This window comes from Gossypium raimondii, chromosome 2, assembly GCF_025698545.1.
Source record: "Gossypium raimondii isolate GPD5lz chromosome 2, ASM2569854v1, whole genome shotgun sequence".
Classification (NCBI taxonomy): Eukaryota; Viridiplantae; Streptophyta; class Magnoliopsida; order Malvales; family Malvaceae; genus Gossypium; species Gossypium raimondii.
The window spans coordinates 26,391,100-26,409,592 of NC_068566.1; positions in this window are offsets into that span (position 1 = coordinate 26,391,100).

The following is an 18,493-nucleotide window of genomic DNA, read 5'->3' on the forward strand; positions in this document are numbered from 1 at the left end:
AATTTCCCCCAAAATTCCAGCAACCAAATTCAACTAGATTTGAAAAGGAGAAATCGGCAAGAATAATGGAATTTAGGGATCTTGAACGAAATTTGCTGCCAAGAACAAAGGAGACCGATCCGATTTTGAATGATGAAGAGATCTTGAAGTTTTGGAAAGGCTGAAATGCAACAAGAACATCAAACAAGTTAGTTAATAAAAATCGACACAAGCAGAATTTAAAAGATAGGATGAACAGCAAGAAATAAAGATAAAGTCCTAAGAAGCCTTGAAATCCCGAAAGATTTCACAAGTCCCTTCAAACGGCTCTAATCTCCCCTCCAATGAAGATCAATAGCAAGAAGAAGGCTGAAGATGACTCCCACAATCAAAAAGATTGTTAAAACAACTTTTAAAGAAAACTCAAGAGAAAATTCTTGGAGAACTCAAAGAGAATTTTCACTCAAAGCAAATCTGAAATTTTCAAAGTGTTTCTAATGTGTTTACAAGGGTGGCCAACCATGCCTATTTATAGGCCTTAATATTTTCCTAATCCTATTAGAAAACAAAAACTAAAAAAACTCCTAATTAAATATTAAAGAGAAATTCGGTCAAGGGCCTTAAATTGGTCCTCTTGGACAGAGTAATTACATAACAATTAATTTAGAAAGTCTAAAATTGAAACTAAGAATTAAATTTTTAAAAATTGGGCCACTTTAAAGATTTGGCCTGATTTTCAACTAAGTATGATTTTGACTTCTTGGTTGGGCTTGGAATCGTCTTATTGGGCCTTGCCTTCAAGAACTTGGGCTTGTAGTCCATCTCCTTCCGAAATTGGTTCGTTGATGCTTGTAACAGAGATCCAATGCGCCTTGGCTGCAAGATTTGAGTCACAAAGGCCAAACTCAAGCTCAAGAACGTGATGGGCTCAAATTACAACAAGGCCAAATAATGAGGTCAAAGGCTAAGCAAATGCGTATGAAACTAAATGGAATCGTTCAAGACTTCATTAGAAAAGCCTTAGACGTGTATACAAAGGAAAAAGAAAATCAAGATTCACTTTCTTGTTTTCAAGAAAATCAAGAAACCGAATCTTGGTCCAATTTTTTTGTTTTGAGCGATTTTAAGAATCAAGAAAATCAAGATTTCAAATCTTGGAAATCTTGGTCCAAGAAACTGAATCTTGCAGTTAAGGCCCATTGGATCTCAGTTACGAGCATCAACGAACCAATTTTAGGAGAGAACAGATTAGAAGCCCAAGTTATTGAAGATACGGCACTTAGTTGAAAATCAGGCCACATTGTCAAAGTGGCCCAATTTGTAAAATTTTAATTCTTTAAATACTTAGTTTTTATTTTTATGCTTTATGATTTAATTCCTATGTAAAAATTCAGCCCAAGCAACTCATTAAAAAGCCTTGGCCGAATTTCTCCTTGTAAATTATTAATTAGGTTTTTTTTTAGTTTCCTAATAAGATTCGAAAAATAGTTAGAAGGCCTATAAATAGGCTAGGCCGGCCACCTTAGGAAAATACCTTGAATTAGATTAAATTTTCAGATTTCTTTGTGAGTAAAAATTCTGTTTGAGTTCTCTAAGAATTTTCTCTTAAGTTTTCTTTAGAAGTAGTTTTAACAATCTTTTAGATTGTGGGAGCCATGTTCAGCCTTCTTCTTGCCATTGTTCTTCATTGGAGGGGAGATTAGAGCTGTTTGAAGGGAGTTGTGAAATCTTTCGAGATTTCAAGGCTTCTTAGGACTTTATCTTTATTTTCTTGTTGTTCAATCTCTTTTTAATTTCTAGTTGTGTCGATTTCATTATCTAACTTGTTTAAGATTTCTTGTTGCATTTCCAGCCTTCTTCAACATTAAAGAAACTAATCGGCACCCCTCTTGGCAGCAAAAATCGATCATTAATTCATCTTTTCCATTGATCTTGCCATCTATTCATCACAATCCTCTGATTAAACTTAGTTTGCTGGAATTTGGAGTTTGATTTGCTGTTTTGGATGTTAATCTTTTCAGATTCGGTTTGGGAAGCTCATAATCGTTCTTGATTATCAAAGATCATTCTTAATCCATAATTTCCCTCTTTCTTGCTCCACGATTCCTCATTCTAAATCAATTTTCGTTCTTTTTGTGATCTGTTGTATTCACTTTCTGTTTTGGTGCAATTGACAAATTCGGTTGAATTAGAGACTTCTTTGAAGTATATTCACGTGTTCTTGACTTCCGATTTCCCTAATAATAAGTGTTTCGATTCTTGGTTTATTCTTTGCTATTTTAGAGTTTTTATTTCAGATCTAGAAATTCTAAGATTCGATCTTTTTGCTTCATTTCAGATCCAAGTGTTTAGCGTTCTTCGTAGGAGTTTCCCGTGACTTGACAACTCGATCTTGGTCCGCGCGCAACCCCCTATCAGAACTCCTTGCTACACTGTGGCATGAATAATCAAAATCTTTTAAACCCGGAATCTATTTTGATACATTATTTGGGAAAATCAAGCATTATCGATTGTGTGCGAATAATTTCTATTGTTTTGATACTTGGTTGTTGAATAAGGAAACGAGGTATGATAAATTTTCTTTCAATTTAAATTCTTTCCTTAATCCATTTCTTTGGTTGTACCTGAAGTTCGTATTTCATTTTGACAAATTAATTCAGCCACGAAGCTTCGACTAGACTACTTTCCCGAGGAGAGAAGGTTTGTATTAAACGAAAAATGTACAACCGACTCTTCTCTTCCTACACTTAAAGGTAAACAAGAAATGACTTTGGAAAACACTAAGACATCCTTGTCTTATTCACATGTTGATGAACACTTTGTTAATGCTTTGATCTTTGAAAGATATCATTTTCCTGATGGTATTGGTTGTTTGTCTTTAACTTGCAATGAAATGTGTGTTTTGAATGCGCAAGATGAAAGCTCGTATAAATTGATCATTCTGACTGATCATGTTGAAAAGGTATGGAAGTGTATTATTGAGTTTGACTGTGTGCAAAGATATTTGATTGACTATCATATAAATCGATTGAGTTCACTTGGTTGTAATAATGGCATATCGAGATTGTTTGAAAAATTGAAGTTTGCAAGTTGTGATCAAATGGAACCAAGAGTTCATAATCGAGTGACTAATTTTTCCAAGTCTTGTGGATGCAACTTGAGCTTGATTCATTTGTACTTCCTATTACCAAATATGGGGAATCAATTTGAGGAGGCAAGACCCATTTATATTCATGAAATCAGCAATGGTTTATTTGTTCAAGTTCTGATTGAAATCTGTGAGCGAGCTTGTAAGTCCTTCATTCGCTATGTCCCCAATTCTTTTCTCTATTATGTAGATCACATATTTAAATGTTATATCCCTAAAGAGGGAGGGACTGCTAACTTTATTCTTTATCGAGAAATGTGTGATTTTTAGAATTTTGGAAGCATCGTCGTCAACCAAGGGGATTGTGATGAGGAAGGATTTTTCGTGAGTAAATGGCCCGATTTGGGGACAAATCGCTTAAAAGAGGGAGGGGATGATACGACCACGCCCTGGGCACATTTTTGGACCAGCTCTCTAAGCATTGTTTGCAATTTGTTAGGAGCTAAACTAAGCTCCATTTCAGCTCAATGAGCTCGAATCAGCTCAAATTCAGATCAGTTCCATTTAGACATTAATATAGCTGCTGGAATAATGATTTGAGTTAGTTAAATTAGTTAAACACAGCTCAATTAATAATCGTTGTTTAATTGGTCTAAAATCTAGACAAATTTAATTATTCATGTTAAGTGTGTTTTTATTGCATGTTATTAAGTTGTCTTAAATATTACAGCTTATAAATATGTTTTTGTTATTGCATGTTTTTAATATGTCTTGTCCAACAGAATGAATTGCGTCTTAACTTAATTAATTGTGTCTAGTTTTAATTATGTGTATTTAAATTGTCCAGGTTATGAATCTACATGCATGAATCTGTCCAATGTATCTTCAAATTTGGCTGCACCTAAACAACATACACATGAACTTAATTAAATTCAACAAAATGTGGACACATTATTTAACATTGTAACAAATTAAATGATAATTAAACAAGACTCAATAATTCAGCTAGACATAATAAAATCATGTTTTAATTTTAGACAAACTTAATGAAATCAAGACACATTTAACTAAAACAAGACAAATTAAACACTTATATTAATTAAAGACAAATTAATAAGCTGTACTAAAACTTAATTAAAGGCTTAATTTAAATGGTCCAAAAATTCCAACAGCAAATTTATTAGCTGGAACGAAATTCAGCTTCCCAAAAATTGAAAATATTGAACTCGTTTTTGAACTCTTTGCTATCATTTTCCACTATTCGTTCCACCATTGCTGAAATAACCTCCTTAAATTGTTTAGCTCTAGCTCGCGTTATCGGACCAATGGGCAACTTGATAGCTTCTTGTTCGAACTCTACTTTGTTCGCAGGCAAGCTCACATCAAATGAATCTGAAAGTGAACGTGAGAATGAGGCCGTTGAACAAATTGAAGATGAGGAAGAAGTCGAACAAGCCGAGAATGGAGAAATTCTAGTTGTGAAAAGAAGCCTTACTTTGCAAGGCGTTGAAAATGAATAACAACGCGAAAATATCTTCCATACACGATGTCAAGTACAAGGCAAGATTTGTTGTGTTATAATCGATGGAGGAAGTTGTACGAACGTGGCTAGTACGTTGATGGAGGAGAAACTCGGATTGGCTACTACCAAACATCCTCATCCGTATAAGCTCCAATGGCTTAACGATGGGGAGAACTAAAGGTGAAAAGGCAAGTGCTTATTTCATTTTCAATTGGAAAGTATCAAGATGAAGTGATGTGTGATGTTGTACCGATGCATGCTGGGCATCTCCTTCTTGGACGGCCCTGGCAATTTGACAAACGTGCAATTCATGACGGATACACAAACCGATTTACCTTTAAACATTTGGGACGAACGATGACGTTAGCTCCGCTAACACCCAAACAAGTTTATGAAGATCAGCTCAAAATGAGGAGTTCTATTGAAAAATCAAAAGAAAATGAGCGAGAGCAAAAAAATGAAAAGAATAAAGAAAAGAGTGTAGAAAAGAAGAAAATCAAAAAAAATGAGTGATAAAAAAAGAGAGAACGATGCAAAAGAAAAAGAAAAAGAGACGAGTGATGAGAATGAAAAAAAGAGTTTGTATGTAAAAGAGAGAGAAGTCAGGAAATCAATGTTGTTAAAACAACCATTGTTGGTTCTTTTGTACAAAGAAAGTCTGCTTGGTACTAACGAATTTGATGACAAGTTACCCTCTTCTATTTTGTCTGTGTTGCAGGAATTTAGAGATGTACTCCCGGAAGAAATCCCGAGTGGGTTACCACCTATTCGTGGAATTGAACAGCAAATAGATTTGGTGCCGGGAGCCGCAATTCCAAACCTTCCTGCTTATCAGAGCAATCCTGAAGAGACGAAAGAACTACAAAAATAAGTGAATGAACTTCTTGAGAAGGGCTATGATATAGGGTTGCGCGCGGACCAAGATCGAGTTGTCAAGTCACGGGAAACTCCTACGAAACTCTAGACGATCAGATCTGAAACGAAACATAGAATTAAAGTTAGATCTGATTAGATCTGAACACAAAATCCCCAAATCAATCAATGGATAGCAAAAATTAAAACGCCCTAAGAGATGACAATTCTAGGAAGCCAAGAACCCGAATTTGAGTTTAGAGAGAAACCCCAAATAGCTGAACCTATCAGCACCAAGAACAAATTAAAATCAGATCACAAAGAACAATCAGATTAAATAGAGTCCTAGGGTTTGGGACGACAAGAGAAATAAAGAATTATGATTCAAAAACAATTATTGATACTCAAGAACGTTGCGAATTTTCCCAACACGAATCAGCAAGTTAATTTTCCCAAAACAACAAATCAAACTCTAAATCCCAACAAACCAAATTTAATCAGAATTGGAAGGAATATTCGGCAAGATCAATGGAAAAGATGAATTAATGCTCGATTCTTGCTACCAAGAAGGGTGCCGATCAGTTTCTTTAACGTTGAAGAAGGCTGGAAACACAACAAGAAAACTTAAGAAGTTAGGATATGAAATCGGCACAAAACAAAAATTAAAAATAGATTGAACAGTAAGAAAATAAAGATAAAGTCCTAAGAAGAAGCCTTAAAATCCCAAAAGATTCCACAACTCCCTTCAAACGGATCTAATCTCCCCTCCACTGAAGATCAATGACAAGAAGAAGGCTGAAGATGGTTCCCACAATCAAAAAGTTTGTTAAAACTACTTCTAAAGAAAACTCAAGAGAAAATTCTTGGAGAACTCAAAGAGAATTTTCACTCAAAACAAATCTAAATTTTTTTATGTAATTGTAATGTGTGTTACAATGTGGCCGGCCATGCCTATTAATAGGCCTTATTTTCCTAAAAAAAACCCTAATAAATTGAGAGGGAAAATTCGGCCACGGCATTTAATGGGTTGCTTGGGCCGAATTTTTACATATATAATAATCCTTAAGTCTAAAAATTAAACTAGGTATTTAAACAAATAAAATTTTGCAAATTGGGCCGGTTTAATGATTTAGCCTGATTTTCAACTAAGTACGGTTTAACTTCCTTGGTTGGGCTTGGAACCTCTTAGCGGGCCTTACCTTCAAGAACTTGGGCTTGTAGTCCATCTCCTACCGAAATTAGTCCGTTGATGCTCGTAACGGAGATCCAATACGCTTTAGCTGCAAGATTCGGTTTCTTGGACCAAGATTTCCAAGATTTGAAATATTGATTTTCCAGATTCTTGAAATTGCTCCAAACAGCAAAATTGGGCCAAGATTCGGTTTCTTGATTTTCTTGAAAACAAGAAAATAAATCTTGATTTTCTTTATCTTAGTGTACCCATCTAAGGCCTTGCTAACAAATTCTTGAATGGTTCCATTTAGTTTTGAATGCATTTGTCTGGCGTTTGACCTCGTTATTGGGCCTTGTGGTAATTTGAGCCCATCATGTTCTTGAACTTGGGTTGGGCCTTTGTGACTCGTATCATTCCCCCATCATCAAAAAGATTCATCCTCAAATCTAAAAAATCAAATGGGGATAAGTTAGCCACATTGAAAGTAGAACTTACATTGTATTCACCGGGTAAATCAATTTTATAGGCATTATCGTTGAGTCGCTCGAGTACTTGGAAAGGCCCATCACCCCTTGGGTCCAACTTGGTCTTTCTTTTTGTACGAAATCATTCTTTCCTCATATGGACCCAAATCCAATCTCCGGGTTCTAGGACAACCCGTTTGCACCCCTTGTTTGCTTTGCTGGTGTTGACGTCATTTGTTTTGGCTATTCGTTGCCTAGCCTTCTCGTGTAAGGATTCCACCAACTCAGCTTTCTATTCGCCATCCAAATTAACAATATGTTCAAGTGGTAATGGCACAAGATCAAGTACTGTTAGTGGGTTAAAACCATAAACAAGTTCAAATGGAGAATAACCAGTTGTAGAATGAATAGATCTATTATATGCAAATTCAACAAATGGTAGGCATTCTTCCCAATTTTTAATGTTCTTTCCCACAACAGATCGTAACAATGTTCCTAAGATTCAATTAACTACTTCATTTTGACCATCAGTTTGGGGGTGACATGTAGTGGAATAAAGTAATTTCGTACCAAGCTTACCCCACAATACCTTCCAAAAGTGGCTAAGGAATTTGACATATCTGTTAGAAACAATTGTTTTAGGGATGCCATGAAGTCTCACCACCTCTTTAAAAAATAAGTCTGCCACATGTGTAGCATCATCTGTTTTGTGACAAGGAATAAAATGTGCCATCTTTGAAAACCTGTCAACAACAACAAATATACTATCTTTTCCTTTCTTAGTTCGAGGCAAACCTAGAATAAAATCCATGGATAAGTCTACCTAATTTGAAGTAGGAATCGGTAAAGGAGTGTAAAGGCCATGAGGCATTGCCTTAGATTTTGCTTGTTTGCATGTAATGCACTTAGAACATACCTTTTCGACATCCTTCTTCATATGTGGCCAATAAAAGTGTTCTTGCAAGATGTCTAGTGTTTTGGCCACTCCAAAATGTCCCATTAAACCCCCACTATGGGCCACATGAATCAATAAGTCTCTCATGGAACACTTTGGTATGCATAACCTGTTTATACGAAAAAGAAAGCCATCTACAAGATAAAACTTTTAAAAAGTAGTATGTCCACAATTTCTATATATATGGCCAAAATCAATATCATCATCATATAACTCCTTAATATGTTCAAACCCTAATACTTTAGCAATCAATGTAGTTATTAAAGCATATTGTCTAGACAAAGCATCCGCAACTACATTATCTTTACCTGTTTTATATTTTATCACATAGGGGAATGTTTTAATGAATTCTACCCATCGGGCATGCCGTTTACTCAACTTACCTTGTCCTCTTAACCACTTAAGGGATTCATGATCTGTATGTATGACAAACTCATTAGGCAGCAAATAATGTTGCCATACTTGAAGTGCACGAACCAATGCCAACAGTTCTTTGTCATAAGTTGAATAGTTTAATTGTGAACCATTCAATTTTTCACTAAAATAAGCAATTGGTTGCTTATCTTGCATTAAAACGGCGCCAATACCAATTCCTGAAGCATCACACTCAAGTTCAAAAGTATTAGTAAAATCATGTAATTTAAGAAGAGGAGCAGAACATAACTTAGCTTTTAGGGTCTGAAAAGCCTTTTCTTGGGTTTCACCCCATTTGAAACCCACGGATTTCTTTATAACCTCTGTTAATGGGGCAGCAATAGTAGAGAAATATTTCACAAATCATCTATAAAAACTAGCTAAACCATGGAAAGATCTCACCTCAGTTACCGATTTAGGAGTCGGCCACTCCTTGATTGTCTTGACTTTGTCCTCATCGACATGAATACCTTAAGCACTAACTATGAAACCTAAGAATATTAGCTTATCACAACAGAATGTGCATTTATCAAGGTTGGCAAACAACTTTTCAACTCGCAGAATATCTAAAACGGTTCTAACATGGAAAACATGATCATCTAATGTCTTGGAGTAAATTAAAATATCATCAAAGTAAACTACTACAAATTTACTCAAGTGAAGCCTTAAAACGTGATTCATTAATCTCATAAATGTACTCGGTGCATTAGTAAGGCCGAAAGGCATAACTAACGATTCATACAATCCAAATTTTGTTTTAAAAGCTGTTTTCCATTCATCCCCTTCCCTCATTCGAATTTGATGATAACCACTTTTTAAATCAATTTTAGTGAATATAATTGAACCATGTGATTCATCAAGCATATCATCAAGTCTAGGAATTAGATGTCTATACTTTACTGTTATTTTGTTGATTGGGCGGCAATAACACACATTCTATACGTACCATCTTTCTTCGGTACCAATAAGACAGGAACGGCACAAGGGCTTAGGCTCTCACGAATGTACCTTTTGTCTAGTAACTCCTTAACTTGCCTTTGCAATTCTTTTGTCTCCTCGGGATTGCTTCTATAGGCTGCTCAATTTGGTATTGAAGCTTTGGGTACTAAGTCAATTTGATGCTCTATCCCACGTAAAGGTGGTAAACCTTTAGGGGCCTCACTAAAAACATCCTCGTAATCCTGCAAAAGACACTCAAAAACACTAGGCAAATTTTTGTTAATGTCAGATAAAGATAAATAATTTTGCCTAAACCTCACAAGGATACAAGGCTGTTTATTTAGTAGGGCTCTCTACACATCTTTTTTTGTTGCCATCAATTTTTTTCTCTCATTTTACCACTTGTGGACTCACTCACCTTTGGGCTTTTTTGATTTTGACTTTTTTCACTACTAGCCTCTTTACTCTTTGTCTTTTGTATTTGTCCTTTCTCCCTTACCTCCTCACAAAATTTCATCATCTTTAATTGATCTTTATATACATTAGTGGGATTTAAAGGAGCAAAGGTGAATTTTCGGCCTTTAAATATAAGGGAGTATCGATTAAGCTTACCTTGGTGTGTAACATCGCGATCAAATTGTCAAGGCCGTCCAAGAAGCAAATGTGCCGCATGCATTGGGACCACATCACACCATACCTCATCCTCATAATTCCCGAGCTTAAAAGTGACCAAGGATTGTTTTGTAACTTTAACTTCGGAGAATTCATTAAGCCACTGAAGGTGATATGGCTTAGGATGTTTGGTACAAGGTAACTTTAAAGAATCCACCAAATAACTGCTTACTACATTCGAGCAACTCCCACAATCAATAATAAGTGAACATAAGTTACCTTTTATAAAACACCGCGAATTGAAAATATTGGTCCTTTGGTTATCAACATCATCTTTCATCTGGATCTTAAGGGTTCGGCGAACTACAAGGCATTGAAAATCAACAAAGTCCCCTTCTTTTGGTGGTTCAACCAACTCTTCTCCATTATCACTGTCATCCACAAGTTTTGGCATATCTGGATCTATTTTATCAGTGATAGAGGGTCGCGCGCGGACCAAGATCGAGTTGTCAAGTCACGGGAAACTCCTACGAAAACTCTAAATGTTTGGATCTAAAACGAAACAGCAAAACTTAATTAGGATCAATTAGATTTGGAAACTAAAAATCCCCAAATCAATAAAGAACAACCAAAAATCAAAACACTTATGAATAGATGTTCTTGGAAGCCATGAACACGAAATTAAGCCCCAAGATTAACTTCCAATCAACCGAAACTATCAAAGAACACAAAACAGCAAATAAATTAAAAGCAGATTGCGAAATCAATTAAAACTAGTTCTAAGGATTGGATGGCAAGAAAAGGGGGATTTTTGTGACTCAAAAACGTTTCTTTATGTCCAAGGAAGTGTCGAATCAGATCTTGAAGTTTGGAATGGCTGAAACGAAACAAGAACAATTAATCCCAAATTATTCAACAAATCGGCACAAGCAGAATTTAATAAAGAAGAATGACAAGCAATAGAATAAAGAAAAATCCTAAGAAGCCTTGAAATCTCGAAAGATCTCACAACTCCCTTCAAACGGCTCTAATCTCCCCTCCAATGAAGATCAACGACAAGAAGAAGACTGAAGATGGCTCCCACAATCAAAAAGATTGTTAAAACTACTTCTAAAGAAAACTCAAGAGAAATTTTTGAAGAACTCAAAGAGAATTTTCACTCAAAGTAAATCTAAAATTTTCAATGTAATTGTAATGTGTATAAGGGTGGCTGGCCAAGCCATACATATAGGCCTTCTAACTACTTTCCTGGTCCTAATAGGAAAACTAAAAAAAAAAACCTAATTTTTTTTTACTTTCAAGGGAATTTCGTCCAAGGCCTTTAATGGGCCTCTTTGGGCTAAATTTTTACATAGAAATTTATTTATAAAGTCTAAAAATTAAAACTAAGTATTTAAAGAATTAAAATTTGACAAATTGGGCCACTTTGACAATTTGGCCTGATTTTCAACTAAATCTGATTTAAATTTCTGGATTGGGCTTGGAACATCTTATTGGGCCTTGTCTTTAAGAACTTGGGCTTGTAATCCGTTCTCTCCCAAAATTGGCTTGTTAATGCTCGTAACTGGGATCCAATGCGCTTTGGCTACAGGATTCGGTTTCTTGGACCAAGATTTCCAAGATTTGAAATCTTGATTTTCTTGATTCTTGAAATCGCATTGGAACAACAGTTGAGAACAACCTCCGGAAACAAAATTTTGATTTTGACTTAACAAACCAACAAGATTCACATGTCTCATTTTCAAACTTAAAGACAAAGCATCATACAAACAAAGATTGTTTACACATTCATTCAAACAAAATTTACGATGCTTGCTTTCTTTCATGGATGATTCATAATAACAAACTCCAGGATTAAACACATGATTTTGACTACTCGATCCAAATGGCAACGAGGGTGTTAGCATACTCAGATTCAAACAAGCAAACCCTTTAAATTTTGTTCGAAAAGATTTACGAAAACATGGAAATTTCACACCACAAATTAGATAATTCACATGATCAACACAACCAAACAGATGATATTTCGACTTTTGATCACACAATTCCATATTTTGTTGGTGTTGTTTTATTCGTTCTTCATCAAAAATCTTGCTGATGCCATACTCATCAATACATTTCCATTCCTTTTCAACAGGATCAGTTAGAATGAACAATTTATACGGACTTTCATCTCGAGCATCCAAAACATGCATTCCATTGCTAGTTAAAGATAAACAACCAATACCATCAAGAAAATAATATTTTTCAAAAACAAGAATCTTCTTATCATCAGAAAAAACAAATGGATCATCATCAATCAAAGAATGACAAGTAGCCACGTCAAAGTTTAGATTTTTTCTAAAGACCAAATCATCAACAATGTGTCCACCAACAATCGAAAAAGGCAGAGGTGCTTTAAAATTTTCAACATTCATACCTTGCTTACCTTGAAACATTGGAAGAATGATATCTTGCAATTGATCGTGATGGAAATCAGTAGGAAACAAATGATGATTAGAGCATTGTAAGACTCCTTTCAAGGAAAAATCAACATTTCGATCCAAGGTTAAACAACAAAACAAATGTTTGAATGGGCTTTCTCTAAGACCAACAAAATGGCCGAATTGATCGATAGAAAAAAATCACAATCAGAATGAAGACCAAAAAGATTCTTCCCTGACTTACCTTCGAAAGTTTGAAAATTATTCACAACATCCAACTTACCTTTTTCAATTAATTGAAAACGTCGTATGTCAGAAAGATAATGAAGTTGGAACCAGTCCGTGGGTGAAACTTTGCAAACCTGAAACGAAGAAGAATCAAAAGGCAAACTCAAACAGAGGTTAGCAAAAATTTTCCTTACTTTTTCTTGCTTGCTTTCTTCACTCGTTTCTTTTGCGAACTCTTTTTCTTTTCCACTCGATTTCTTTTCAAGCTCTCTTTCAATTTCTTTTTCAATCTCTTTTTGCTTTTCACTCTCTTTTATTTTTGAAATCTCATTTTCATATTTTTCTTTTTCATTTCTTTCATTTTCATTTTCTTTATTCTTTTCTCGCTCAAAATCTTTTACAACCAAAATTTTCAATTTGATTTGGTCCTCATGGACTTGTTCCGGTGTGAGCGGTGCTAAGGTGATTTTGCTTCCTTGATGCTTGAAGGAATACCTATTGGTACGTTCATCGTGAGTGACCTTGTGATCCAATTGCCATGGTGCTCCCAGCAACAAATGGCAAGCTTGAATAGGTACCACATCACAAATGGCTTCGTCTTGGTATCTGCCGATGGAATATGCAATACGCACTTGTTGAGTAACTTCAAATTCACCTTTGTCGTTAAACCACCGCAGCTTATATGGTTGGGGATGCTTGGTAACGAGTAAGCCAAGTTTTTCCACCATTCTAGTGCTGGCCACATTTGAACTAATGTCACCATTAACAATGATGCAACAAATTTTATCGTGGACTCGGCATCGAGTATGAACCAGATTCTTATGTTGCGGTTCGTTCTCCAATTGTTGAAGACTTGAACTCATTTTGATGTCAATGTTAACAGGTGTCAAATCTTCTTTATCTTTGTCGGATATTACTTGGAGTTCTCCTTTTTGTATTCGTCGGAATTCAGATCGTATTATCCTTTGCATTTCTCGCTTCCATACTTGGAATTCACATTCAGAAAATTCTTCGGACATGTTTCAACAAAATGTTAGAAAACAAAAGAAAAATTAGAAAGAAAAATAATCCTCACCACAAAATCTCACAAGTTCTCTTGCAAAGAAAATAATAAATGGCACACCACTCGTGTTTCACTCTTATTTGGCTTTTCTTCTCTCGAATGAACTCACGCTCTCTTACCTTTTACCACTCGACCTCGTCTCACAAATTTGTAATTCGTCTCGGTAGACTTAATTTGCTGCTTGAGGGTCGGTTTCAAAATGGGTTACAAGGATAATGTCGGTGTAAGGTAATTTGAACAAAGAAAAATTGGTTTAAAGTGTGGCGTTGGGATGGATAAATAATGGTAGGAAGGGAAACTTGATGATCGGAGTAATAAGAGATGAAAATAATACTCGCAAGACTTTTCACTTCTTTTTTTTCTTCTTTTTTTTACTCTTTTTTTTTGCTCACTTCTTTTTTTCTTTTTTTTTTTGAATTTTGATTTTTTTTGTGATACTCCAATACAATAGTAAGGTAAATACAAGGAAAAAAAATTAAATTACAACTCAAAATTTTTTTTTGATTTTTTTTCACGTTCTGAACCTACTTGCAGCCTTGTTACGAATGTTGGTGCTCCTCGTTTTGCAAGCTCTGATACCAAATGATGTGATCCGGCTCGATGATGTAGAGTCGAGTCACTTGTTTGCCCGATCGTCGACGAGAAGAGTCATTCGTTTGGTGAGAAAAATAGATTTTGATTAACTTTAAGCGGAAGTTGGAAAAAAGGGTTCAAAGGATAGGTGAAGTTTGATGATTGATGTTAGGTTCGGGTTTTACAAGAAAAATAAAGTTTATAATTTTAAAGTTAAAATGGAGATGGTAAAGTGAACTCAAGTTGAAGAACAATTCAATACTATATGAAGTATTGCCCCGGGACTTATGTTGCTTAAGGTGAATTTGATGGATAGTCGAAGATGGACCTTGACCGTTACCTATATTGAGGTAAGAACCAAAGGTATAAAAAGGTGGGGAGCATACACCGAATGGTGATAAGTTCAAGGAGTCGGGTTGGCGCCACTAGTGAGCTAGATAAGTCGAGCGAGACTCATTTAAATAGGATAGGAGGATACCTCTCAATCAAGTTTTCAATAATCAAATTCGTAACCTTTACAATAAACAAGTAAGCTATTTATAGGCAAAGACTAAGCTAGCGAATGGGCAACTTAATGGCTAAGAATTCAGCCATGAATATGCTAGAAATTTCTAGAAAGAAATAATTAATTTGCTGAATGTGCATGAATGAAGCATTAAAAATTCGGTTCATGTTTGGAGATGATGCATGGATTGACCGAATCATCATGTTGCTTCACTAGATGCATTCATGCATCCTTAGCCTTGAAGAATCTCTATAATTCCATGAATGTGCAGCCCTTTAATGATCCTACATCTCCCTTGGCTGAATGAGGCATTAGTGTGCCTAAAATACTTGAATGGTCATCTTGAAAATGCATGAATCATGCATGAAACGTCCCATGTACTTTCCCCCATAAATATGATCCATGAATCTTCAAATACATGAACTTTCAGCAACTCCATCTTGCATGAACGTCCCAAATGCATGTGCTACTTTAAATGCCATCCATTGAACCTCAATTGTGCATGCACACTCCCATACATTGCACCAATCCGTTCATGAACCTGCAGCAAATAACATCAGCAAGTTAAATGCATTTCAGACACATTAAATTAGTAGCATATGAACTCAATAATTTGCACATTAAATTCGGCCATACATATTAACAAATTCAGACATATTTAAAACATCATAATTAATTAAGTATTTAATTTAGATATAATTAAAACACTTAATTAATTATTTGTCCAGATTTTAACAAATCAATTAACTTAAAATAAACAACTAATTCAACTAAAGACAAATTAAATGGTTTATTTCAGCAAAATAAATGCAAACTAAAGAAAGCTAAAAATAAGCTCATTGGGTTAAAATTGAGCTGAATTGATCTTGAATGAGCTGAATTGAGCTCAAGTGAGCTGGAAACGAGCTAAATGGAGCTCAATGAGAAGGAATTGAACTAATTCAGCTCGCATGGGTTTGCAAGCAATGCTTAGGGAGCTGGTCCAAAAGTGTGCCCGAGGCGTGGTCGTATCAGTGAATTTTCGGCCTTTAAACACACGAGAGTATCTATTAAGCTTGCCTTGGTGTGTAACCTCACGATCAAATTGGCAAGGCCGTCCAAGGAGCAAGTGTGCCGCATGCATTTGGACCACATCACACCATACCTCATCCTCGTAATTCCCAAGCTTAAAAGTGATCAAGGGCTATTTTGTAACTTTAACTTCTGAGCAGTCATTAAGCCACTGAAGGTGATACGGCTTAGGGTGCTTGATACAAGGTAACTTTAAGGAATCCACCAAATAGCTGCTAACTACATTCGAACAACTCCCACTATCAATAATAAGTGAACATAAGTTACCTTTTATAAAACACCTAGAATGGAAAATATTGGTCCTTTGGTTATCACAATCGTCTCCCATTTGGATGTTAAGGGTGCGGCATACTACCATCTTATTTTTATTTTATTTTTTGAAATACCTGTAAAATAAATACTCAACACTCAAAAGAAAAATTAGCAAACCTCACAGTTAGTCACTCAAAAAGAAAAATCAAATTCTCAATGAGGTAGAATTCAGTCTTGTGAGTTCTTTAGTAGAGTCTATATCAACCAATTAAAAAGTGTATGAACCGAAACTAGCAAAGAGTCCTAATTTGCACTAAGATGCCAAAAACTGACGAGACACCAATTAATTTGTGTTGCACTGAGGAAGAATTGTGCACACCTTAAAATCCTACTAACACAAGAAACAAGAAGGTGTTAGATGGTGTAAAGGAAAAATAAAGGAAAACAAATGAAAACCTACAGCTGAGAATCAATAAAAATTGTTGAAATCGAAAAACCCTAAAAACTGCGGAGTAACTTGACAACTTCGTTCGAGGTGTTCCCGATCTCCAAAAATGATATGAGCTCGCCCATGAAGATAGGTGCCGAATCCATGGAGTTGCCTTTGGGGCCAATTACTCGAGCACGTGCCAAGAAGTTCCAAGATGCTGTAGCAAGCTATATTGCTCGATTGTGGAGTGATGGGTTGATTGCCCATAAAATGCCCAGCTCAACTAGCTTGATTCGCACCATCCTACAAGCTGATTTTAGCTCGTGTCAGCTTAATTCAGCTCAATTTGGCACTTAATTAGTTCAAGGAGCTGATTATATTTATTTTGAATAAATTTAATTAGTTGTGTTAGTTAGAATCAGCTCAAAATCATTTAATTAAATAAATGTGTCTTAATCTGGACATTCTTAATTCAGCTTATTAAATATGTTTTATATTAATACATGCCTTTAATATGTCCATATTAAGTCATAAATTAAATGTGTTTAGTTTAATTACAAAGTTTTAATGTGTCTTGACTTAGACAAATTTATTAGTGGTGCTAGTTAATTTGTCTTAGTTAAATTAATGTGCAGATTTTAATATGTCCAGTGATGATTTCATGAGTATTAAACTTGTCTTAACCACATTTATTTGATGTTTTCAGCTAGCTTAATGGCAAAGGAAGCTCATAAAGAAGGAGCATGTATTTGGGCACATGCATGGACTGCATTTAAAGTGCAGACTACCTTGTGTTTCCAAATTGATTTTTTGTGTAGCTCAATGGACTTCAAGCTGATATTTTGAGCTTCTCCAAGGGTCAATTTCGTGGAGAGCAATGGCCAAAAGGTGCTTCATAAATTCCAGCAACTAATTCACTTGGTGGCTACTCATATTCGGCCAAAGAAGCATAATTCTTGAAGCTGTCCATTTCTCTTCTCCATAGCAGCAATTAAGCTATTTTAAAACATTAGTTGAATGTGAATTATCATCCTTAAAGGGGCCAGCCAAATCATCTCTTCTAGAAGGTTATTATTCAGATTTTTTTTGTTGTTGTTTATGAATGCATCTAGGAAGTTGTTAGGAAGTTTCCTAAAGAAGCTTAAGGCTTAAGAATCTGATTAGACTATTCGGCTACCTTAGTCCATCCTATAAATAGGCCATGTAATTCACATTTTGAGGTTAATGAACAATTTGATAGCTTTGCTAAATTGTGAGGTTGTTTTCAACTCTCGTTATTCTCCAAAAACTTCTGAGACTTATCAAACTTCTTTGTGGCGTCAAACTTGTTTTTGTTTCTACCCGAACTTATCACTTTAATCCCAAAAGTGTGGCGTTCGATTCATACTAAGGTTCCTATCATTTTTTGATAGCGGGTCGAAGTTTTTATCCATTCAACCAACTATCCATCCACACCTTACCAACCTAAGCATTCTCCTAAGTTACGGGTTAACACATTCCTATTGTGTTAGTTCGGCTTTCGAATCCTTAGCCAAATTGCTTCCATTGTTTTCTGATTCATTTCCTAAACCAACAAACTCTTTTGAGCCTAAATAAACCTCTTTCTTCTAGCCTATTTTGTAAAGCCTCAATTCGATCTCGAGGTGAGGGCGTATCAAGTTGGTATCAGAGCTAGCTGAATCGGAGTAAGAATCGTCGTATTTGGTATTACGAGATTGTAAAAAAAAATCAAAAAAATTCGAAAAAAAATTCAAAAAAAAAGTTTGTATTCAATTTATTTTTCCTTTGTGTATTCAATATTGAAAAAAAATTCAGAATTAAAAAAAAGTGATTGAAATTCATTTTGAGCTTGTAAAAGCATTGCTTGCTGCCCGAAGGACCACATCTATACAGCCACACTAATTTCCTTCTATTTTCTTTGTTTGTTAGCCTACCCGATCCTAAAATAT